Source organism: Procambarus clarkii, chromosome 62, assembly GCF_040958095.1.
Source record: "Procambarus clarkii isolate CNS0578487 chromosome 62, FALCON_Pclarkii_2.0, whole genome shotgun sequence".
NCBI classification, from domain to species: domain Eukaryota; kingdom Metazoa; phylum Arthropoda; class Malacostraca; order Decapoda; family Cambaridae; genus Procambarus; species Procambarus clarkii.
In genome coordinates this window covers 6706118-6731873 of record NC_091211.1, presented here as the reverse complement: position 1 = coordinate 6731873, position 25756 = coordinate 6706118, and the positions used below count along the sequence as shown (strand labels likewise).

At 43.1% G+C, this 25756-nt stretch overlaps 1 protein-coding gene across 2 annotated transcripts in view; it reads left to right on the top strand.

Moving 5' to 3' along the window:
• Nucleotides 1-25756, top strand: part of LOC123766599 (zinc finger protein 271-like) — a 96292-nt gene that overhangs the window by 65917 nt on the left and 4619 nt on the right. The window lies entirely within an intron of this gene.

Genomic DNA, 25756 nt, shown 5'->3' with positions numbered 1-25756 from the left:
TGGTACCTCCGAATATGAGTGTCCCTGTATACGAGTTTTTTGGAATACGAGCAGGATTTGCTCGGAAAATGTGCCTCGGAAAGCGAGTTTGTTGATACCCATACAGACCGACCTAGCGCGTGGTGGTACGGCGATAGTCGCCACTCACCCCTCAGTTTACCAGTGCCTCGCGCCCAGTGACTATCCCGCATCAATTCTTCACCAGGAATTTCAGTGTTTTGTTGGATTTTTGGTCATTTGACCATAAAAGTTGTTATTATATATCTCACCATGGGACCCAAGAAAGCCAGTGGTAAGGATCAAGGCAAGAAAACCCATGTGAGGATGACAATAAAGGAGAAACAAGAGATCATTCGGAAGCATGAAAATGGTATACTATTGTTGAACTTTGTAGGCAATACAACAAAGCCACGTCAATGATATGCACTATACTTAGCAAGAAAATAGAGATTATGAGTGCTAAAGTGGCAAAAGGCGTAAGAACAATCACGAAACAAAGACCACAAATACTTGAAGAAGTGGAAAAGTTGTTATTAATTTGGATACACAACAAGGAGTCAGCGGGTGATAGTGTTTTGGAAGCCATCATTTGTGAGAAAGCCAGGGTATTGCACGAAGACCTTGTAAAGAAAACCCCTGGAACGAGTGCAGAGAAAGACTTTAATGCAAGCAGGGGATGGTTTGAAAAATTTAGAAAAAGAAGTGGTATCCATAGTGTTGCGAGGCATGGGGAGGCTGCCAGCTCAGACAAACCAGCAGCTGAACGATTTATTGAAGAATTTAAAGAGTTTGCAGAGGCTGAGGGATACCTACCGCAACAAGTTTTTAATTGTGATGAAACAGGACTGTTCTGGAAAAGATTGCCTAAGAGGACATACATTACCAAGGAGGAAAAATCCTTTCCCGGATACAAGCCTATAAAAGATAGGTTTACGCTTGTGCTGTGTTCAAATGCAAGTGGCGATTTGAAAATTAAACCCTTGCTAGTGTATCATTCTGAAAATCCAAGGGTTTTCAAGCAGTATAAAGTGCAGAAACACCAAATGTGTGTGATGTGGAAGGCTAATAAAAGGACATGGGTGACTAGGATTTTTTTTTCGGAGTGGGTGAATAAAGTGGTCTGCCCTGCCATAGAAAAATATCTGCAGGAGAAAGGTTTGCCACTGAAGGCCCCGCTTCTCCTCGACAATGCTTCTGCTCATCCTCTAGGACTGGAAGATGAATTGATGCACAGATACAGTAAATTTCTCACAATAAAGTTACTTCCTCCTAACACCACTCCTCTAATTCAGCCTATGGACCAGAAAATCATAGCGAATTTTAAGAAACTGTACGAAAGGGCACTTTTCCGGAAATGTTTTGAAGTGACTGAAGCCACAAACCTCACTCTCAAAGAGTTCTGGAAAGACCATTTTAACATTTGTAGTTCTTTAAAACTCATTGACAAAGCCTGGCAAGAAGTGACTCAAAGAACCCTGATCTCTGGCTGGAGAAAATTGTGGCCTAAATGTGTGACAGAACTAGACTGAGGGGTTTGAGCCTGTAAATGATGCGCCTATTGTTGAGGAAATTGTTACTCTGGGCCGGCAAATGGGTTTGAAATTGGATGATGATGAGGTGGAGGAGTTGGTGGAAGAACACTACGAAGAACTGACTACCAAAGAACTCCAAGCCCTTCAACAGGAACACAAAGAAGACCCAGCTGAGGATGTTTCTCCAGTGGAGGATGAGGCAGTAGTGAATGTCCCTTCTGCAGAAATTAAGAAGGTGTGTCAGATGTGGGAAGAGATGCAAACCTTTATTGAAAAGACTCGCCCAGAGAAAGCTGTAGTAGGCCGTTGCCTTAATCTTTTCAATGACAATGTGATGCCTTACTACAGAGACAGCTTGCGAAGAAGGGAAAAACAAGCTTCAATGGACAGATTTCTGTGAGAAAATCGAGCAGTGAGCCAACCAGGACCTAGTGGCACTCAGATAAAACGTGCCAGGGAGTGCACACTAGAAAGGTCCTCACTGCCTGATGTTATAATGGAAGGGGACTCCCCTTCCAAACAGTAACACCTCTCCTCCTCCCCCCTCCTCACCATCTTCCATTCACGTACATCATTCATCAGCAAGGGTAAGTAATAACTTGAACATAGTTTTGTAGGTTTATTTAGATGAATTAGGTATAAAATTTAGTTTGAAGTGAGGTTTTTGGGGTAGTCAGGAACGGATTAATTCATTTCCCATTATTTCTTAGGGGAAATTAGCTTTGGAATATGAGTTTTCGGAATACGAGCTGTCTCCAGGAACGGATTAAACTCTTAAACCAAGGTACCCCTGTACCTTTATTCATTGTTGATAACTTCAACTTCAATTATCTCTGAAACTAGTTTCAACTTTGAGTGGGTTCTAAAATTCCAGTTTTTGACCGATTCTCACTATTTTGACAATGTCTGCTCTGCAATCCCTTCAGAATGGATTTTTCATAAACTTTATACATTTGGAGTTATAATTTTTTTTGGTTTAAATTTGCCACATACTGTAACCACTTGATTATCCGGGATTCAAACATCCAGAAAACGCCCTTATACGGCCAAAATCGTGACCGGATAAAGTTCTCAATATCCGGCCAAAATGGAAATGGGAGCCGGATAAAAGCTGGTTTAGCCGGATAAAAAATCGGAGCCGGTTAACTTGCTGCCAATGTTACACTATCCAGACAGTCAGCTGGATAATCATTGAATTGTCCGGATATAAAAGCCATGGGGCGGGCCATACCGTATTAATCCCATCTGCCTGTGGCTCGAGGCACGTGGTGGAGGAGGGGGGTGGGGTGGGTAGGTGGTGTTGGGAGAGAGGGGAGCTTTGGGAGGGACCACTTGGGGGGATAAGGGGGATGTGGAGCACTGCCTCACTGCCGTGTAGTTGTTTCTCGCATCTTTGTATCGCTGGTATGTTTGGGGGTTTGGCCTCTTCCTGTACTGATTCCATTTTTGTGTCTTTTGGTCTCTGGCCCTCTTGCACTTTCTGTTGAACCAATCCTGTTTCCTAGTTTTGCTTCTCTGTTTTGGTATAAATTTTTGTGTGCCTTTATCATATATTTCACAAAACTTGACATACATCTCATTCACTTCCTTGCCTAGCAACAAGTCTGTCCAATTATACTCACTAAAAAAATTTCTAAGGTTGCCATAATGTCCTCTCCAAAAGTCAGGTTTTTCAATTGCATCAACCTTCATATTTTCTTCCAGATTATAACGCATTGCATACTTTATTCCCAAAAAGACATGGTCACTTTTACCCAAGGGAGTTATCTGTGCCACGAAGAGGTTGTACACCTAAAAGATGCTGAACGAAGTTTTGGTGGTTTTGCCTCTTCCGGAAGATATTGAACTCGGTGTGGATAACAGGGCTAAAAAAAAACTTGATACAGAGCACCATTTGGTTTCCGAACCCCTTGGGGACGATACCCGTTGGTTATCGTGTAAGTTCGTAAACAAGAATGGAGGAAAATGGAGAGATAATTTTTTTTTAATTTAACAAAAAAATTCCAAAGGGAAAAAATCGACAGATTCATAGCATAAATGCAACAAATGAAATAAAGTTCATTGTGTAATTGCGTTCACTCACCCCCACCCTTCCCTCCCTCACTGCTTCTATCTCTCACTGCATCTCCTGCCTCTCTGCCTGCCTGCCTCTTCCCCTCACTGCCTCTTCCCCTCAATGCCTCACTGCCTCTCCCCCCTCACTGCCTCTCCCCCCTCACTGCCTCTCCCCCCTCACTGCCTCTCCCCCTCACTGCCTCTCCCCCCTCACTGCCTCTCCCCCCTCAATGCCTCTCTCCCCTCAATGCCTCTCCCCCCTCAATGCCTCTCCCCCTCAATGCCTCTCCCCCTCAATGCCTCTCCCCCTCAATGCCTCTCCCCCTCTATGCCTCTCCCCCTCTATGCCTCTCCCCCTCAATGCCTGCCATCCCTCCCTCACTGCCTTCCTCATAACATGAGAACAGCAGGCTATGGAGGAGGGGAGCTACTAACAGGGTCGGGAAGTACTAACGGGGTCGAGGCTATGTAGAGGCGGACATGTCTGTCAGCGCCTGCTCACAGATGCCAACTGTGCATAATTCATAAATAAAACTATATTTGTTTAATTAATAAATAGGAAATCATATAACATGTTAATGATTAATAATGTATATTAATATATGAAAATTAACATTTTGGCATAAATATTTTACAACTAAGATTAAAATTTGTAATTCAATATGGGCGATAAGTTTGGCAACCATCGCCTGGTCAGCAAATCCTTCCTTACTGCCTCCCTCACCAATCCACCAACAGGGGGGGGGGGGGAGAATTAGTGAGAGAGGAGAAATAGTGGGAGAGGGGGAGAATTAGTGAGAAAGGGAGGGAGGGGAAGGTAGGGAGAGATGCTAGGAGGAAAGTAGCGAGGGAGAATGGGAGAATTAGGGAGGGAGGGAAAGGCAGGCTGCATGCCTCTCTGCCTGCCTGTTCCTGCCTGCCTGCCTCTCTGCCTGCCTTTCCCTCCCTCCCTAATTCTTCCATCCCCCCCTCACTACTTCCTTCCTGCCTACCTTCCCCTCCCTTTCTCACTTATTCTCCCCCTCTCTCTCATACTGCCTCCCACCTAAGCTCCCATCCATCCACCCACCAGTCAGCAATCATTGATGCAATGCGTGCATTTGGAGCCGACATGGTGCACAGATGTTTCTTGATTGTGCAAATATGTAAAACAAAATCACAGAATGAACTCTCCAGCCTCATGACAAATCAAAATAACAGGAATAATAGGCCGTGAATCTGTGAAATCACCGGGTAGAAGACACTCTAGAGTAGTGGCGCCCAACACGGGCAGTGGGCAAACTGGACCATCTCCCACCCATCACCACGGGCCGGCACGACGCTTGGCGGACCGCTTCCTACCCGAACTTTGTTCGTGTAGCATGACTCCCCAACCCCAATCGGGAAACTGGAAGTTTCGGATAACTAAAGTTCGGAAACCAAGTGGTGCTCTGTATATAACCTGTGCTTATAATGTAATAACCGACAAAGTATTTGTTCACTGATTGATGAACATAATTGAATCAACAATATGCACACCATATTTTTGAGTACAGCAATGATTTACTCATTTTATTATATAAATATATCAAACTACACACTATTGAATAATATTACAGCAAAAAAAGTATGAAAAATCAATCAGAGACATTGAAATAATTCGGTAATTATCTCTTTGTGGCAACTCCGGCCTGACAGCTTGCGAGCAACAGACCGCCTGGGACGCACGCTGAGTCAGCTCCTATAATTTGCCAGACTTCCCCGCCCTATAGCGGGCAATATATGCCACTTACGATTTTTTTATTATTTTTCCCGTGATCAGTGAAAACAAATTAACAGGTTAGGAAGAAAAAATAATTTTTTTTGTTTTCAAAATGACATGCACCTGTGGGGATGATAGGATATTAAACCCTGAGCATGTTAAGGGTTAACCCTTAAACTGCGCATGGCGTATATATACGCCCTGAGTAACATGTCCCATGGTGCACATGGCGTATACAGTATATACGCCATAGGGTGCCAGGCTCGATTCAAATGGCCCGCTGCTACACGGGGTTCACAGTAGCTTCCTCAGGGCTCTTGTAAACAGATGCCATTTTTAAAAATTCGTGGGCAATATTCTCAGGTGTGAGAGGCACAGTACTGTTGGAGCAACCAAGGCTGGCGCACGCAGCATGAGCGAACAGCATTGATGTTCAGCTTGTGACCACAGCATCGCCGAAAAATGTCAAAATAAATATATAATTGTTATTATTTAGCTATGACAATATTACAGATGACCCATGACTGTGATATAAATAACCAGGGTTGTGATAATAGCAGGATTGTTGTAATAATTAGCGCTGTGGGAGGAGTGATGCTGAGAGACGGAGGGAGACAGCATCGTTTACTGACTGTGTGGCTACCTGTTATTGTTTGCATTCACCTTACCAGGTCAGTGGTTCTCTATGGTGAACACAAATGTAGATACTTATATATAATGTGTGTATTAGTGTAATAACAGCAAAAGGATTATACTGGGAGGAGCCATATGGGTGACGGAGGTGACGTCGTCTGCACGATTTGTCTAGCTGTTTAGAGGGTGGCCACTATGCTCTTTGGGCGCACTACAAGCTTAGGTGTACAGTTACGGTGCATAAAACATGTAGATACTTATATATAATATGTGTATATAGGGTAATAACACTGCAAACAGTATTGTTGGGGGAGAAAGTTTAGTGCGTGTGACCTTGAAAGAGTGAGGGAGCCGCCAGCTGGCTGTGTGTATAGTGACGACTCTTAGTGCCTGAACTAACTATATCAGCTTAGCTGTACAGTTGTGGTGAACAAAATATGTACATACTTATATATAACGTCTGTTAATAGTGTAATAACACCACAAATGGTATTGTTGGGAAGAAAGTTTAGTGCGTGTGTTGAGGGAGTGGCAGCGAGTGGCTGGCTGGTGTGTGGCGGTAACTCTTCGTTGCTTTTCGACTCTCAATACCAACTTAGTGGTTCGTTATGGTGACCAAAACATGCAGATACTTATATATAACCTGTGTATAGAGTGTAATAGCAGCAAAACTATTTGTTTATTGTTTTATAAACATAATAATTGAATCACTAATATACACATCATACTTTTGAGTATAGCGATTATTCACCACTTTTATTATATAAATATATTACAATACACACTATTGAATAATATTACTGCAAAAAAACTAAGAAAAAATCAATCGGAGACATTGAAACAATTAGGTAATAATATCTTTGTGGCAACTCCCATCTGTCAGCGCGGGTGACGCTGACCGGGTCTGACGACCGCTCTGTCAACGCCCACTTTTTGCCAGACTTCCTCGGTCAATTGCGCCCAAAATATGTCACCTACGATTTTTTTTTTATTTTTCCTGTGCTCAGGGGACACAAATTAACATGTTTAGAAGACGAAAAAAAAAATTTGAATTTTATTTTTCTTGCGCACAGGGGTGTAAATGTCCCCAGGACCCCTGAGCAGTGTAAGGGTTAAAGGTTAATAACTTTATTCATACAGTGGTTACGTGATAACATCGGAAAATATTGTTGTGCAGACAGGTTCCATTCCTTGTCTTATAATTAACTAATGAATTGATGGTGGCAGCACTTTCTTCATTTCTACTACTCTTCCATTTTCTTTCTTTACCTTACTCTCTACTACTATACTTTCTTCCTATCTTTCACTAATTTCCGATATGTTACGATATAATGGTTACCAATACAATCTTCTTTTCTTTAACCCGTACACTGCTAAGGGCCTTAACCACTGCACTGCTCTGCATCAAAATATGACACCCCCCTGTGATGTGCCGAAAATAAATTCTTTCCAAAAAATTATTTTCTCTTCTATTGTTAAAATGCACTCTCTGATCATGGGAAACTAAAAAAAAAATATTGTATGTGACATACTTTGGCTGTGATGGAGCTGGAAAGTTAAGCAAATTATGGGCACTGAACGATGAAGCGCTCAAGGTCACTCGGCCCTGCCACCCTATGGGGCGGCAGTTGCTGCAAATATAATGTTTCACAATTATTTTGATGTTTCTCATTCGTTTCTTCTGTTTTTTTTTTTTTTTTTGCTATAATATTATTCAAAAGTGTGTAATTTGTGGAATTTCTATAGTTCAATGTGTGGAACATATATATTCTCAAAATTATAGGGCTCATATATGTGACCTGGTTGATGGGGTTCTGGGAGTTCTTCTACTCCCCAAGCCCGGCCCGAGACCAGACTTGACTTGTGGGAGTTTGGTCCACTAGGCTGTTGCTTGGAGCGGCCCGCAGGCCCACATACCCACCACAGCACTCCTTGAAGGAAACAATCTAGTTTCCTTTTGAAGATGTCCACGATTGTTCTTGTAATATTTCTGATGCTCGCTGGTAGGACGCTGAACAACCATGGACCTCTGATGTTCATATAGTGTTCTCTGATTGTGCCCATGGCACCTCTGCTCTTCACTGGTTCTACTGTATTCTGCATTTTCTTCTATGTCGTTCACTCCAGTACGTTGTTATTTTACTATGCAGATTTGGGACCTGTCCCTCCGGTATTTTCCATGTGTATATTATTTGGTATCTCTCTCGTCTCCTTTCAAGTGAGTACATTTGGAGAGCTTTGAGACGATCCCAAAAATTTAGGTGCTTTATCTCGTCTGTGCATGCCATATATGTTCTCTGTATTCCCTCCAATTTCAGCAATCTCTCCTGCTCTGAAGGGGGAAGTGAGTACTGAGCAGTACTCAAGACGGGACAACACAAGTGATTTGAAGAATACAACCATTGTGATGGGATCACTAGACTTGAAGGTTCTCGTAATCCATCCTATCATTTTTCTGGCTGACGCAATACTTGCTTGGTTATGCTCCCTAAACGTTAGGTCGTCGGACATCATTATTCCCAAATCCTTCACTTGCTGTTTTACTACTATTGGCAGATTCGACTGTGTTTTGTACCCTGTATTATGTTTAAGATCCTCATTTTTCCCGTATCTGAGGACCTGGAATTTATCACTGTTAAACATCATGTTATTTTCTGCTGCCCAATCGAAAACTTTGTTAATATCTGTTTGTAGTTTATCAATGTCTTCAGCAGAGATAATTTTCATGCTGATTTTTGTATCATCTGCAAAGGATGACACGGAGCTGTCATCCTTTCGAACAGCAGTGGTGCAAGGACTGTACCTTGAGGTACAGAGCTTTTAACTGCGCTCGGACTCAATTTTACTTGATTGACTGTTACTCTTTGTGTTCTGTTTGACAGGAAATTGAGTATCCAGCATCCTACTTTACCAGTTATACCTATTGACCTCATCTTGTGTGCAATCACTCCATGGTCACATTTGTCGAATGCCTTTGCAAAATCTGTGTATACGACATCTGCATTATGTTTTTCCTCTAATGCCTCAGTGATTTTGTCCTAGTGGTCAAGTAGCTGTCAGAGGCATGATCTTCCTGCTCTAAATCCATGTTGGCCTGGATTGTGGAGGTTATTGGTTTCCATGAATCTAGTGACCTGACTCCTGATCACTCTCTCAAATACTTTTTTTATGTGGGACGCTAGTGCAACTGGTCTATAATTCTTTGCCAATGCTTTGCTACCACTCTTGTGTAGAGGGGCAATGTCTGCTGCTTTAAGCGCATCTGGTATCTCCCCTGTGTTCAAGCTCTCCCTCCACACTATACTGAGTGCCTGTGCTACTGGCACTTTGCATTTCTTTATAAATATTGAATTCCATGAGTCTGGCCCCGGGGCTGAGTGCATGGGCATATTGTCTATTTCTCTTTCAAAATCTGCCACGCTCGTGCTGATATCGGTTATATTTACAGGTGTTTGAGTATCATTCATAAAGAAATTGTCAGAATCTTCCACTTTCATGCTGAGTATCGGAGTGCTAAACATGTCCTCATACTGCTTTTTTAGGATTTCACTAATTTCTTTGTCATCCTCAGTGTATGAACCTTCACTAATACGAATAGGTCCAATATTGGCAGTGGTTTTTGCTTTTGATTTAGCGAACAAAGCGAAAAGCAAAAAGCGAAAACAAAAGCGAACAAAAAATATTTTGGGTTTTTCTTTATTTCTTGAATTGCTTTCTGTTCTAGTTGTCTTTCTTCCATCTGATATTGCCCGGTACGTAGTTGCTGGGACACCGGTCTCTTTAAGTCAGAAGCGTAAGCCTGGCTCCTCTCCTTCCTCTTCCCCGGCGGGTAAGAAGGCTTCGCTTTCTTCCTCAGCTCCTCCTTCTGGCTCTGTTGCTCCTTCCCCTCCCGTTTCAGTGCTTGCGCCCCCTGTTGCTGCTATGGAGGTTTCTTTGGCCCCTGCTTCCCTTTCGGTTGCTGCTCTTGCTGGGGTGCGCTCCTCTCTTTCTACTCCCCCTCTTCCTGCTGCTGTCCTTGACTGCTCCTCTCCGTTGTCTCCTCCTCCTCCTCCTCCTCCTCCTCCTCCGGACCCTGCCCGCCCACCTCTGATCTGTTCTCCCGTTTCCTTCCCTCCGTCTTTGCTCAGTTTACCCATGCCCCCTAACCCTGACTTTGCTGACCCTGATCCCGACCCTGATATTCTTTAACGTGCTCTGTTGGTCTTTCGCCTTTGTTTCTTCCTTGTTCTCTGTTTTTGTCCTTTCTCTTCTCGTCGTTGTCCATTCTTCAATGGAACGTTCGAGGTTATTACGCCAATTTCCTCGAACTCCAACTTCTGGTTTCGCGGTTTTCGCCCCTTTGTGTCTGTCTCCAGGAGCCGATGCTTGGTGCTCGTCCTGGTCGTTTTCGTGGCTATTCCTTTCTCTCCCCCCCCCCAGCCATTGCTGGGGCTTCTAATTCTTCTGCTCTCTTGATTCGGGCTGATGTTCCCTTTGTTCCTTTACTTTTTCCTTCGCCTCTCCATTGTTCTGCTGCTCGTATCTTTGTGGGGAAATGGTACACAGTTTGTTCCATTTATCTCCCCCCGAGTGTCCCGCTCTCTCTTCCTGATTTGAAACACCTCCTAGACTCCTTGCCGGAGCCTGTGCTCCTGCTGGGTGACTTCAATTGTCGTCATTCTCTTTGGGGTGACGTTCTGACGAATACCTGGGGTCGCCTCCTTGAGCCGTTTCTCCTCTCTTCTTCCCTGTCTCTTCTGAATTCTGGTGAGCCCACTCATTTGGACTCTCGAACTCGCACCCTTTCTTGTCTTGATCTTTCTCTCTGCTCTTCTTCTCTTTACTTAGATTTCACATGGCAGGTTCTTGATGACCTCCATGGAAGTGATCATTTCCCCATCCTTGTTTCCTTTTTCTCTTTTCGCCCTTCCCTCTCTTTCTTTAGGTGGCAGTTTGCTAAGGCAGACTGGACCCTATTTTCCCTCAGTGCTACTCTCTCTGACCTCTCCCTTCTGCCCCTCTCTCGCGCTCTCCTCCTTTTTCATGACACTGTCTTCGACGCTGCCCTCCGCTCTATTCCTCGCTCTTCCTCTCGGGGTCCACGGAAGTGCGTTCCCTGGTGGAATGCGGACTGTGCTCGGGCTGTCCGCTGTAAGCGTGCAGCCTGGAAGAAGCACCGCCGTAGGCAGACGACCGATTCTTTTCTTTTCTTTCGGAAAGCGAGTGCGGTGGCCCGTAGGGCCATCCGTACGGCTAAACGTGAATGTTGGGCATCTTATGTCTCGACAATTACGTCCGAAACCCCTCTGGCCCAGATCTGGAAGCGTATCCGCAAGATAGCGGGTAAGTTCGTTCCCGATGTTTCACCGGTCCTTCACCTCCATGATACTCTTGTGGCGGACCCGTTGCAGGTCGCTTCCGAACTGGGTTCCCACTTTTCTTCTGTTAGCTCTGGTCTTCATCTTCCCCAATCTTTCCTTCTTCGTAAACCTGTCCTTGAGTCTCGTCCTTTAGATTTCTGCACTCATCTTCAGCTTCCCTATAATGATCCCTTCTCTCTCTCTGAACTTCGTTCTGCCCTGGCCCTCTGCGGTTCTACGGCGGCGGGCTCCGATGGTATTCATTATGAGATGCTTCGCCATCTCCCTCCGAGCACGTCTCAGTATTTACTGAGTCTGTATAATCGGATCTGGGAGTCGTCGTCAGTCCCTGAGGACTGGCTCGATGCCGTTGTCCTCCCTGTTCACAAACCGGGGTCTCTGGGTACTTCCCCTAAGGACTTTCGCCCTATTGCTCTCACAAGTTGTGTCTGCAAACTCTTTGAACGTATGGTTAACGTTCGTCTGATGTGGTTCCTGGAACACCATCACCTCCTCTCCCCTTCTCAATTTGGTTTCCGCAAGTGCCGCAGCACGACAGATGTCCTGGTGAACTTGGAGGTCTATATTCGTACTGCTTTTGCTGCGAAGACCTCCGTTGTTGCCGTCCTTTTTGACCTAGAAAAGGCTTACGACACCACTTGGCGTTATCATATCCTATCTCAACTTCATTCTTTTGGCCTTCGTGGTCATCTCCCTCTCTTTCTCCGCAGCTTCCTCTCTCGTCGTTCCTTTCGGGTGCGCCTTGGTACCGCTCTCTCTCCCTCTTTTCAGCAATACGAAGGTGTGCCCCAGGGTAGTGTTCTGAGCACTACTCTTTTTCTGGTTGCCCTCAATGGTCTTCTTTCCTCTCTTCCTTCTGGTGTCTTCTCCGCTCTCTATGTCGATGATCTTACCATTTGTTGTCAGGGTGATGATTCGCCTCTCCTTCAACGCCGGCTTCAACTTGCGATTGATGCCGTGTCGTCTTGGGCCACAGGTCATGGCTTCAAGTTCTCTACTTCTAAGACTTGTGCCATGACTTTTACGCGGAAACGGGTTGTTCTTCGTCCCTCTTTGTCACTTTATGGTCATCCCCTTGAATACAAAGATTCCGCGAAGCTTTTGGGGTTATTCCTTGACACTCGTTTGTCTTGGTCTCCCCATATCTCTTACCTCCGTGTTGAGTGCTCTAAGTCCCTTACCCTCCTTCGGGTCTTGTCCCATACTTCTTGGGGGGCAGATAGGCGCACTCTCCTTGCTTTACATTCCTCTCTCGTCCTGTCTAAGCTCGATTATGGTTGCCCTGCTTACTCGTCTGCTTCTCCTTCTACTCTTCGCCGTCTTGATGCTTTGCACCATACTGGGTTGCGCCTCAGTTCTGGTGCCTTTCGTTCGACTCCCGTCCTTAGCTTGTATGTTGACACTGGCTTCCTGTCTCTCCAGGACCGCCGTGATCGCTACTGTCTTCGCTATCTTGCGCGGTCCTTGCAACATCCTTCCTCTCGCCTCTGTCGTGCTTTAACTTTTACCCCTCCTGCGGTTCCTGTTCCTCTTCACCACCTCCCTCTTTCTGTCCGGTTATCTCGCCTACAGGATTCTCTTTCCGTTCGTATTTCTGATGTTTCTCCTCGTGTTGTTCCTTCTTTGCCCCCGTGGAGGGTCCCTCTTCCGCGGTTTTGTACATCCTTGACTCGTATCACTAAAGCTTTTACCCCTCCTACAGTTCTAAAACGCCTTTTCCTCGAGCACTTTTCTTCTCACTCCCGCTCTGTTTCTGTCTTCACCGATGGGTCTAAGTCAGCGGACGGTGTTGGCTACTCTGTTGTTTTTCCTGATCGCACTTATATGTGTCGCTTGCCTCCGGAGACTAGCATCTTTACAGCGGAACTTTATGCTATTCTCTATGCTCTTCGTCTCCTGCTTTCTCGTTGTCAGTCTTCCTTTGTGGTTGTTGTTGACTCTCGTAGTGCCCTCATGGCTCTCGGGTGCTTTAATCCAGTTCATCCGGTAGTTGTCGAGATCCAGCATTGGCTGTTTCTCGTTCACAGTAAATTTAAGTCGGTTGAGTTTTGTTGGGTTCCCAGCCATATTGGCGTGTCTTTAAATGAGCGTGCGGATGCTGCCGCTAAGGAAGCTGTCCGCTCTTGTCCCATCTCTCGTAAAGGCATTCCGTATTCCGACTTTTACCCGGTTATCCATTCCTCAGTCCTTACCCGTTGGCAGGCTTCTTGGTTGTCTGTTACTGGTAACAAGCTACGTACTCTTAAATGTTGTGTTTCCTCGTGGCCGTCCTCCTTCCACCGTAACCGGCGGTGGGAAACAGCTCTGGCGAGGTTGCGTATTGGCCATACTCGCTTAACCCATGGTCACTTGATGGAGCGCCGCCCTGCTCCTTATTGTCCTAGTTGCATTGTCCCTCTTATGGTCGTGCATGTCCTTCTTGAATGTCCTGACTTCCAGGACGAGCGTGTGTCTTGCTTTCCGACCGCCCCTCGCGGTCACCTGTCCCTCGATAGAATTCTTGGTGACTCGGATACTTTTGATATCGTTCGCCTTATGCGTTTTTGTTCTCGTATTGGCATCCTTGGTGATATTTAGCGCCCTCTGATTATTTTGCGTATTTGATGGTGCTACATAGCCTTCCCGGTTTGGTGCCTTCTTTTGATAATTACTTACTTACTTCCATCTGATAGGAATGCTTCAGTCTCTGTTCGATTTCTTCAATCTCCCTGTTTAAATTATTTCTTCTTTGTATGGAGAGTCGTGTCTGCTTAAGCATTTCCGTTAATTTCTTCCTCTTTTTGTAATGTCGTCTGCGTTCTCTTTCTACATTGGACCTCTTTCTGGCTTTCCTCAAAGGAACATGTTTCAGACAGACTTCATATGCTGCAGAAGTCAGTTTTTCTATTCCTTGTGTAGGATTTTTATTTCTTAGAACATTTTCCCATTAAATGTTTGTAAGTTCCTTGTTTATTTTCTCCCAGTCTATCCTTTTATTATTAAAATTGAATTTATTGAATAGCCCTTCTCGCTTGTTGATTCTCTTGGGCCTACTACCGTTATTAATGTTAGTTTGCACTTCAATGAGCTTCTGGTCCGAGTACGTAGTGTCTGAGACAGTAATGTATCTGATTAGCTCCTCATTGTTTGTGAATATCAGGTCCAGTTTGTTTTCGTTCCTAGTTGGTTCTGTAATCTGTTGACTGAGCGAGAATTTGTCACAGAATCTCAGTAGTTCTCTGACCTGTGGTTGGTTATTTCCAGGTTGACTTCCTGCTATAATGTTATTGTTTACTATTCTCCATTTTAAACTGGGTAGATTGAAGTCTCCAAGGAAGATGATGTCTGGTACTGGGTTTGCTAGGTTATCAAGGATATTCTCTATTTTGTGGATCTGTTCAGTGAATTCCTCAACTGTTGCATTTGGCGGTTTGTATATTAAAATAATAAGTAGATTCATATTTTCTACCTTGATTCCAAATACCTCTACCGCCTCATTGGACGAGTTGAGGAGCTCTGTGCATGCCAGCTTCTCTTTAATATACAGACCTACTCCTCCACTTGACCTAATTACTCTGTCACATCTATATAGATTATAATTCGGGATCCAGATTTCACTATCCACGTGGTCTTTTGTGTGGGTTTCTGTAAATGCACCAAATATTGAGTTCGATTCTATTAGGAGGCCATTTATGAACTTTATTTCTTGTTTTTGGTCTCAAGCCTTGTATGTTTGCAAATATGAATGATTTCCCACATTGCGTGTCACTTCTGGTGGGCTTTGTTAGTTCTCTGTCTACTTACCAACTTTGGTAGGTAGACATACTGTATACAGTGGTACCTCGGAATGCGATTGTCCCTGTATGCGAGATTTTCGGAAGGCGAGGTGTATTTACTCCAAAAATTTGTCTCGGAAGGCGATGGTTACTTCGGGAGTCGAGTTTGAACGCGAGTTTGTTGATACGCGTACAGCCGACCTAGCGCGTGGTCGTTCAGCGATCGTCGCCCCTCTGCCCCGCTGCCCCTCAGTTCACCATTGTCTCGCGCGCAGTGACTACCCCCACATCAATTCTTGTCGTGAATTTTCAGTGTTTTGTTGGATTTTTGGTGATTTGTCTATACCATTTGTTATTATATATCTCACCATGAGTCCCAAGAAAGCCAGTGGTAAGGATAAAGGCCAGAAAGCTCATGTGAGGATGACAATAGAGCAGAAACAAGAGATCATTCGAAAGCATGAGAACGGTACACGTGTTGTTGATCTTTGTAGGCAGTACAACAAAGCGACATCAACAATATGCACTATACTTAAGAAGAAAAATAAGATTATGAGTGCTAATGTGGCAAAAGGAGTAAGAACATTAACGACACAAAGACCACAAATACTTGAAGAAGTGGAAAAGTTGTTATTAATTTGGATACACGACAAGGAGTTGAGGGGTGATAGTGTTTCGGAGGCCATTATTTCTGAGAAAGCCAGGGTGTTGCACGAAGACCTTCTAAAGAAGACCCCTGCAACGAGTGATGCAGAAAAGAAAGAGTTTAAGGCAAGCAGGGGCTGGTTTGAAAAATTTAGAAAGAGAAGTGGTATCCATAGTGTTACAAGGCATGGGGAGGCAGCCAGCTCAGACAAACCAGCCGCTGGACGATTTATTGACGAATTTAAAGAGTTTGCAGAGGCTGAGGGATACCTACCGCAACAAGTGTTTAATTGTGACGAAACAGGACTGTTTTGGAAAAGAATGCCTAAGAGGACATACATTACCAAGGAGGAAAAATCCTTGCCTGGACACAAGCCTATGAAAGATAGGTTTACGCTTGTGCTGTGTTCAAATGCGAGTGGCGATTTAAAAATTAAACCCTTGCTAGTGTATCATTCTGAAAATCCAAGGGTTTTCAAACAGTATAATGTGCAGAAAACCCGTTTGTCTGTGATGTGGAAGTCTAATAAAAAAGCATGGGTGACTAGGCTTATTTTTTCGGAGTGGGTGAATGAAGTGCTGTGCCCTGCCATAGAAAAATATCTGCAGGAGAAACAATTGCCACTCAGAGCCGTGCTTCTCCTTGACAATGCTCCTGCTCATCCTCCAGGCTTGGAAGATGATTTGATGCCTCAATGCAATAAATTCCTCACAGTTAAATTCCTTCCTCCTAACACCACTCCTCTAATTCAGCCTATGGACCAGAAAATCATAGCGAATTTTAAGAAACTGTATGAAAGGGCACTTTTCCGGAAATGTTTTGAAGTGACTGAAGCCACAAACCTCACCCTCAAAGAGTTCTGGAGAGAGCATTTTAACATTTTTAGTGCTTTAAAACTCGTTGACAAAGCCTGGCAAGAAGTGACTCAAAGAACCCTGATCTCTGGCTGGAGAAAATTGTGGCCTGAAGGTGTGAGAGAACTAGACTTTGAGGGGTTTGAGCCTATAAATGATGCGCCTATTGTTGAGGAAATTGTTAGTCTAGGCCAGAAAATGGGCTTGGAATTGGATGGTGATGATGTGGAGGAGTTGGTGGAAGAACACAACGAAGAACTGACCACCGAAGAACTCCTAGCCCTTCAACAGGAACAGGAAGCCAACACAGCAGCGAATGATTCTGCAGTGGAGGAGGAGGTGGTGGCAACAGCACCAGCGAATGTCCCTTCTGCAGTAATGAAGAAGGTGTGTCAGATGTGGGAAGAGATTCAAACAACTATTGAACACACTCACCCAGACAAAACTGTAGTAGGCCGTTGTCTTAATCTTTTCAATGACACTGTGATGCCTTACTACAGAGAGAGCTTGCGAAGAAGGGAAAAGCAAGCTTTCATGGACAAATATTTGGTGAAGAAATCGAGCAGTGAACCTCAACCAGGACCTAGTGGCACTCAGGTTAAACGTCCCAGGGAGAGCACACCAGAAAGGTCCTCACTGCCTGATGTGATTATGGAAGGGGACTCCCCTTCCAAACACTAACTCCTCTCCTACTCCCCCCTCCTCACCATCTTCCATACGCCTACAGCACTCGACAGTAAGGTAAGTAATAACTGGAACATACTTTTGTAGGTTTATTTAGATGAATTAGGTATAAAAATTTAGTTTGATGTGGGGTTTTTGGGGTAGTCAGGAACGGATTAATTCATTTCCCTTTATTTCTTATGGGGAAATTAACTTCGGAATGCGAGTTTTCGGAAGGCGAGGCGTCTCCAGGAACGGATTAAAATCGTATTCTGAGGTATGCCTGTATATATATATATTATATTCTATATTATATTAGTATTCTATATTATTATATATATATTATATTAGTGTTTTTGCTGTTATTACACTATACAGTATACACATAATGTATACACCTATCTACATATGTGTTCACCATAACGAACCACTAAGGTGGTATGGTGAGCCCAAAAACAGGAGTGGGCTGCCACACCCAGCCAGCCCTCCCTCACTCCTTCAACACCTAACTTGCCAACATTACTACTCGCACAATATTGTTTGTTGTTTTATTACACTATACACACACACATTATATATATGTATCTAAATGTTTTATTCACTATAACTATACAGTGGCACCTCGACTTATGATTGCCCCGACTTACGATAATTTCGAGTTATGATGTAAATTTAATTGAAAAATGCGACTTGACACACGATGGTGTCGTCGACTAACGATATTTGTTGGTACACGTTCGGGTTGACCGAGCTCGTGGTTCCCGGTCACGCAGTCCGACCTGCCTCAGTTTACTACAGCTGCCCGCTTAGTGATGATCGCGCCTATAAGAAATTCTGCGTTTGTGGTGATTTTTTGCATTTTGAATATTTAAGTAATTATTATATATCACACCAGGAGTCCCAGGAAAGTTAGTGGTAAGGCTCAACATATGAAAACCCATGTAAGGATGACCATAGAGCAGAAACAAGAGATCATTTGCAAATATGAAGATGGTGTGCGGGTTGTTGAACTAGCTAGGCAGTACACCAAATTTCAGTTAATGATATCCACCATACTGGCTAAGAAAAAGGACATTATGAGTGCTAAAGTGGCAAAAGGCGTATCAATAATCACGAAACATAGAACACAAACACTTGAGGATGATGAACAGTTATTATTAATTTGGATACACAACAAGGAGTTAGCTGGTGATAGCATTTTGGAGGCCATCATTTGTGAAAAGGCAAGAAATTTGCATGAAGACCTTTTAAAGAAAACCCCTGGAACGAGTGATGCAGAAGCGAAAGAGTTTAAGGCGAGCAGGGGATGGTTTGAGAAATTTAGAAAAAGAAGTGGAATTCATAGTGTTGTGAAACATGGGGAGGCTGCCAGCTCAGACAAACCAGCGGCTGAAAGATTCATTGGCGAATTTAAAGATTTTGTGCAGAGTGAGGCATACCTACCACAACACGTGTTTAATTGTGACGAGACAGGGCTATTCTGGAAAAGATTGCCAAAGAAAACATACATTACCAAGGAGGAGAAGTCATTGACTGGACACAAGCCTATGAAGTGTTGTGTGGTAATACGAGTGGCGATTTGAAAATTAAACCCTTGCTTGTGTATCATTCCGAAAATCCAAGGGTTTTCAAAAAATATAATGTGCAGAAACACAAAATGTGTGTGATGTGGAAGGCTAATGCTAAGGCATGGGTGAATTGGCAATTTTTTACGGAGTGGGTGAATGAGGTGGTGTGCCCTGCCATCAAAAAATATTTGCAGGAGAACAGTTTGCCACTCAACGCCCTGCTTCTCCTCGATAATGCTCCTGCCCATCCTCCAGGCTTGGAGAATTCATTGATGGAGGAATTTAGTTTTGTTACAATAAAGTTCCTTCCTCCCAACACTACTCCTCTGCTTCAGCCTATGTACCAGGAAATCATTCCCAATTTTAAGAAACTTTGTTATGAAACTTTTCCGGAGATGTGTCGAAGTGACAGATGCCACAAACCTCACCCTCAAAGAGTTCTGGAAAAAACATTTAAACATTTATAGTGCTTTAAAAGTTGTTGACAAAACCTGGCAAGAAGTGACTTTAAGAACCATGATCTCTGGCTGGAGAAAACTGTGGCCTGAATGTGTTGCAGAACGAGACTTTGAGGGGTATGAGCCTGAACCTGAAGTACCTCTTGTTGAGGAAATTGTTTCTCTGGGTCGGCAATTGGGTTTGGAGTTGGATGGTGCTGATGTGGAGGAGTTGGTGGAAGAACACAACGAAGAACTGACCACCGAAGAACTCCAAGCCCTTCAAAAGGAGCAGCAAGAAGAGGCAGCCGAGGAAATTTCTTCAGGGGAGGATGTGCCAGTACAGAATGTCTCTTCCTCAACAATTAAGAAAATGTGTGCAGCATGGGAAGAATTGCAAACCTTTGCTGAAACGACTCACCCAAATCAAGCTGCAGCTGGGTGTTGCCTTAACCTATTCATTGACACTGTGATGCATCATTACAGACAAATGTTAAAACGAAGGGAAAAACAAATGTCTCCTGACAAATTTGTAGTGAGACAAACAAGCACTGAACCACAACCAGGTCCTAGTGGTATTCAGGCAAAATGTAGGAGAGAGAGTACCCCAGAAAAAACATCACTGCCTGATGTGATAATGGAAGGGGGACTCCCAAACAGTAACATCTCTCCTCCTCTCCCCTCATCACCATCTTCCATACGCCATCAAGAGCCCTCCATAAAGGTAAGATTAACTTATGTACTGTATTGTAGTTAGAAAAAACATTATATTCAGTATAAAATGTATTTGTAAGTTAATATTTTGGACGGTGGGGAACGGATTAATTCAATACCCTTTATTTATTATAGGAAAAATCGCTTCGACTTACGATATTTTGACTTACGATCCGTCTCTGGGAACGGATTAGCATCGTAAGTCGAGGGCCCACTGTACAAATACACTTGTCATGCAGTGTATTGGCCACCATACAAGTCACACAACTGCCAGCTGACGACGCTACTCTCTCACTAAAATGGCTTCCCCACCATATTCCATTTACTGTTGTTACACTCTATACACACGCTATATATATCAGTATCTACATATGTGTTCACCATAGTGAACCACTAATTTGGTACGGTGATACCAAAAAACAAGAGTGGGCTGCAACACCCAGCCAGCCCTCTCTCACTCCTTCAACACCTAACTCACCAACATTACTCCTCCCACAATACTGTTTGTGGTTTTATTACACTATATTCACACATTATATAAGTAGCTACATGTTTTATTCACCATAACTGTACAACTAAGCTGGTAAGGTGTCCAAACAACATAGTGGCAACAAAACACTGTATGGGAAGTCACACAGCATTCAGCAGACAATGCTGGGAGACGATGCTGCCTCCCTCTCTCCCTCCTCACCATGATTACTCCTCCCTCAATACTGCGCACTTTTTCTAATTTACACCACAATCCTGCTGTTATCAGAATCCTGGTCACAATATCCTGTAAATGAATAATTTTTTCACAAGTTTATTTTGTAAAGGAACATGAGAAGTCATTTGAAGATTCTTAGATGGACGAAATAATGGCAGTGTGCTGTTGCTAGTGCTGTGAACACCTTGAACAGCATTGATTCACTGATATCTGAACATTGTACAAAGTCTTTATCACAGTCAGGCTCTTCTGTAATACTGTCATGGCTAAATAATACCAGTTACATATATATTTTGACATTTTTAGGCAATGCTGTGGTCATAAGCTGAGCAGCAATGCTGTTAGCTCATGCTGCATGCACCAGCCTTGGTTGCTCACTAAATACTAAGGCTCTCACACCCTGGAATGTTGCCGACGATTTAAAAAAAAGGGCATCTGTTTACGAGAGCCCTGAGGAAGCTGATGTGTACTCTGTGTAGCCGCGGGAGTTTTGAATGCTACTCTATACTTACAAGAGCCTCGAGGCGCGTTGCGCACCACCCATCGAGAGCCTCAAGGCACGTTGCGCAGCGCAGTGGTTAAGGGCATCAACCCGGCCAGACGCAACAAAAATTTGTATTTATATATAAATATTTTGTCACAAAAGTCTTCATTTGTGTTCCGTGATCAGCAGGAAAAATAATAAAAAAAATCGGAGATGGCATGTTTTGGCCACAATAGGGCCGGGAAATCTAGCAAAAACGAGGCGTTGACAGAGCAAGTGCAAGAGGTAGGTCTGCTCCACCCGAGCTGTCTGACAGGAGTTGCCACAAAGATATTATTACCTAATTATTTCAATGTCTGATTTTTTCTTAGTTTTTTGCAGTAATATTATTCAATAGTGTGTAGTGTGATATAATTATATAAAAAAATGTGTGAATCATCACTATACTCAAAATTATGGTGTGCATATTAGTGATTCAATTATTTTGTTCATTAAACAATAAACAAATACTTTTGTGGTTATTGCACTATATACACAGGTTATATATAAGTTTCTGCATGTTTTGTTCACCCTAACTGTACAATTAAGCTGGTATAGTGAGTTCTGACTGACAGAGGTCGCCACACACAGCTGATGCTCCCCCCCCTCCCTCCCTCCCTCACTGGTTCAAGCCAGACACACTAATATTCCCCCTCCAACTATGCTGTTTGTGATGTTATTACACTATATACACACATTATATATAAGTATCTACATGTTTTGTTCACCATAACTGTACAACTAAGCTGGTATGGTGCCCAAAGAGCATAGTGGTCAGCCTTACACAGTATGACACAGCATGACACCCTTACACCCTTACACAAGTCAAGCCTGGCCTTGGGCTGGGCTTGGGGAGTAGAAGAACTCCCAGAACCCCATCAAGCAGGTATCAAGCAGGTATGCCTGACATGTGCCAAACCTCACTGGAAGACAGAAAATGCTATGACCTCAGCTGCCCATACTTTCACGTGAAAGGCACAGAACGCTACATAAAGAGTGGCAAGCAGGATAATGAATTTGGAGGAACTCGATAAATTTTTATAACAAACCAAAAGAGAATTCAAAAGGAGGAGCATGGAACTGGATACCAGATCCACTTGCATTCCAGAATTATAGATACAATTACCCACCGAAAGGGAACTACAACTACGACAGACAACTGCCCTACAACAATCAGCACTGGTCAGAACAAACTCAATATGTCCATGCATAATGGGCTGGACAAAAAAGTCTCCCAGTCAAACTATCACTAATAGAGTAACCTCATTCATCTTTGCCAACATACAAAGACTAAAAACAAGAACAAACAAAGTACAATTCATAAATGGCCTCCTCACGGAGTCAAATGCAGTATTTGGAGCTTTCACAGAAACCCACGCAGGAGAACTCTTAGACAGTGAGATCTGGATTCCAGGATATAACCTATACAGGTGTGATAGGAAAATTAGGTCACATGGAGGAGTGGGTCTGTATATTAGGGAAGACCTTGTATGCTCGGAGCTCCTTAACGTTACAAATGAGGTGGTAGAGATATTGGGATTAAAAATAGAGAAAATAAACTTAGTGAATATTCTAATATACAAACTGCCAGATGCAACGGCTGAGGAATTCACAGAACAGATAAACAAAATAGAGAATAGCTTTGATAATTTGGAGAACCCGATACCTGATATTATCTTTCTAGGTGATTTCAACTTGCCTAGTCTCAGGTGGAGAATAGCAAACAATAATATTATACCAGGAAATCTATCGGGACCTAACCAACCACAGATTAGAGAACTACTTAGATTCTGTGACAAATTTTCACTCAACCAGCAGATATCGGAGCCAACAAGAAATGAAAATATTCTAGATCTGGTCTATGCGAACAATGAAGACATTATCATGGACATTATGATATCAGATACCACATACTCAGATCACAAGCTCATTGAAGTGCAAACGACCATCAATACTCAGAATAGACCTAAAACGTTGATAAAGCGAGAGGGGTTATTCAGTAAATTCAATTTTAATAATAAAAGGATAGACTGGGAGATAATAAACAGGGAACTTACAAACATTCCATGGGAAACTGTTCTAAGTAATACAAGTCCTACAAAAGGAATAGAAAAACTGACTTCAGAAGCGTATCAAGTCTGTCTAAAACATGTTCCTTTGAGGAAAGCCAGAAAGAGATCCAACGTAGAAAGAGAACGCAGATAACACTATAAAAGAAGGAAAAAAATAGCAGAAATGCTTATGCAGACACTAATTTCCCGTCAAAGAAGGAATAATTTAAATAGGGAGATTGAAGAAATCGAGCGGAAATTGAAACACTCATATCAAACTGAAGAAAGGCAGTTAGAACAGAAAGCAATTCAGGAAATAAAGAAAAATCCAAAATACTTCTTCACATATGCGAAATCAAAAGCAAAAACCACTGCCAGTATTGGACCTATTCGTATTAGTGAAGGTTCATACACTGATGATGACAAAGAAATTAGTGAAATCCTAAAAAAGCAGTATGAAGACATGTTTAGCACTCCAATAAACAACATGAAAGTGGAAGATCCAGACAATTTCTTTATGCGGGATATCTAAACCCCTGTAAATATAACTGATATCAACACGAGCATACTAGACTTTGAAAGAGAAATTGAAACATGCCCATGCACTCGGCCCCGGGTCCAGATTCATGGAATTCAATATTTATAAAGAAATGCAAAGTGCCGGTAACACAGGCACTCAGTATAGTGCAGAGGAAGAGCTTGGACACGGGGGAGATACCAGATGCACTTAAAGTAGCAGACATAGCCTCTCTAAACAAGGGAGGGCGCAAAGCATTGGCAAAGAATTATAAACCAGTTGCACTAATGTCACACATAATAAAAGTATTTGAGAGAGTGATTAGGAGTCAGGTCACCAATTTCATGGAGACCAATGACCTTTACAACCCTGGTCAACATGGATTTCGAGCGGGAAGATCGTGCCTCTCACAGCTACTTGATCATTACAACAAAGTCACTGAGGCATTAGAGGAAAAACAGAATGCTGCTGTGACATACACAGACTTCACAAAGACTTTCGATAAATGTGACCATGGCGTGATAGCACACAAAATGAAGTCAATGGGAACAACTGGTAAAGTAGGACGCTGGATACTCAGTTTTCTGTCAAACAGGACTCGGTGAGTAATAGTCAACCATATAAAATCGAGTCCAAGTGCAGTTAAAAGCTCTGTACCTCAGGGTACAGTCCTTGCACCGTTGCTTTTCCTTATTCTCATATCAGATATAGACAAAAATACAAGTCACAGCTTCGTATCATCCTTTGCAGATGACACAAAAATCAGAGTGAAAATTACCTCGGCAGAAGACATTGAAAAACTTCAAGCTGATATTAATAAAGTTTTTGACTGGGCACCAGAAAATAACATGATGTTTAACAGTGATAAATTCCAGGTACTTAGATATGGTAAAAATGAGGACCTTAACACTTTCGTCTGGTAACGACGCAGCATTGCGTCATATTTTTACTGTCGGTAATCTCGGTTTACTAAAATAATGGCCAAAAATCAGGTTTTTATTCGATTTTTGGGGGACTGGTTTTAAAATGTGCGCGATAAAACAAATGTTCAACCCATGTCATGTGCAACACACAACACTGAAGTGGTAAGTACAAAAAGTTGTATTATTTTTTTATATTTTTTTTTGTTCATACCTTCACATATTGTACTAGCAATATTGTTCTTCAATTGGTCCTTATATGCACATATCCATCTAAAGCATTCTATTAGGAACAATTTCTTACCTAATTGAGCGCTGTAACACGAAAATTGAGATTAGCAACCGGTAAAAATACTAAACATTTGTGAGCAGGAATTGGGAGTGTAACTGGAAGGTGTCTGGGCGCTCCCTCGCGGCTAACGCGTGGCCAGTCTTCAACTCGTCGGCGGGTGAAGCGTGACCAGGTTTTTTATTTTATATGCTAATATTCCTCTAGAGAATTCTATTGCGAACCCATTGATACCAAAATGAAAGACCTAGGACGAAAATTGGGGTGACCAGAGTGAAAAGAGTGAACACATTTTATCACTTTTGCGCGCTCCTGGGTAACTCGTTCGCACTTTCTCTGTTTGCTGCGGGTAATTAGCTGGGCTCTTGGAGTTTATATGTATTTAGTGCTGTAGAGAATTCTATTGCGAACACAATGATACCAAATTTAATCTCGTAGGACGAGAATTGAGGTGACAAAGTTGAAGAGAGTATACACTTTTCAGAATTAACGCGCGCTCCCGTGGAACGCTGGGACCCACTATGCATAGTTGAGGGGTGGCGCACAGGGTGCGCCACATATAATTACACCACATAGGGTGTTAAACATAATACAGGGTACAAAACACAATCAAATGTGCTCATACTAGGAAAACAGCATGTAAAGGATTTGGGAATAATAATGTCTGACGACCTAACGTTTAGGGAGCATAACCAAGCAAATATTGCGTCAGCCAGAAAAATGATAGGATGGATTACGAGAACCTTCAAATCCAGGGATCCCATCACAATGGTTGTACTCTTCAAGTCACTT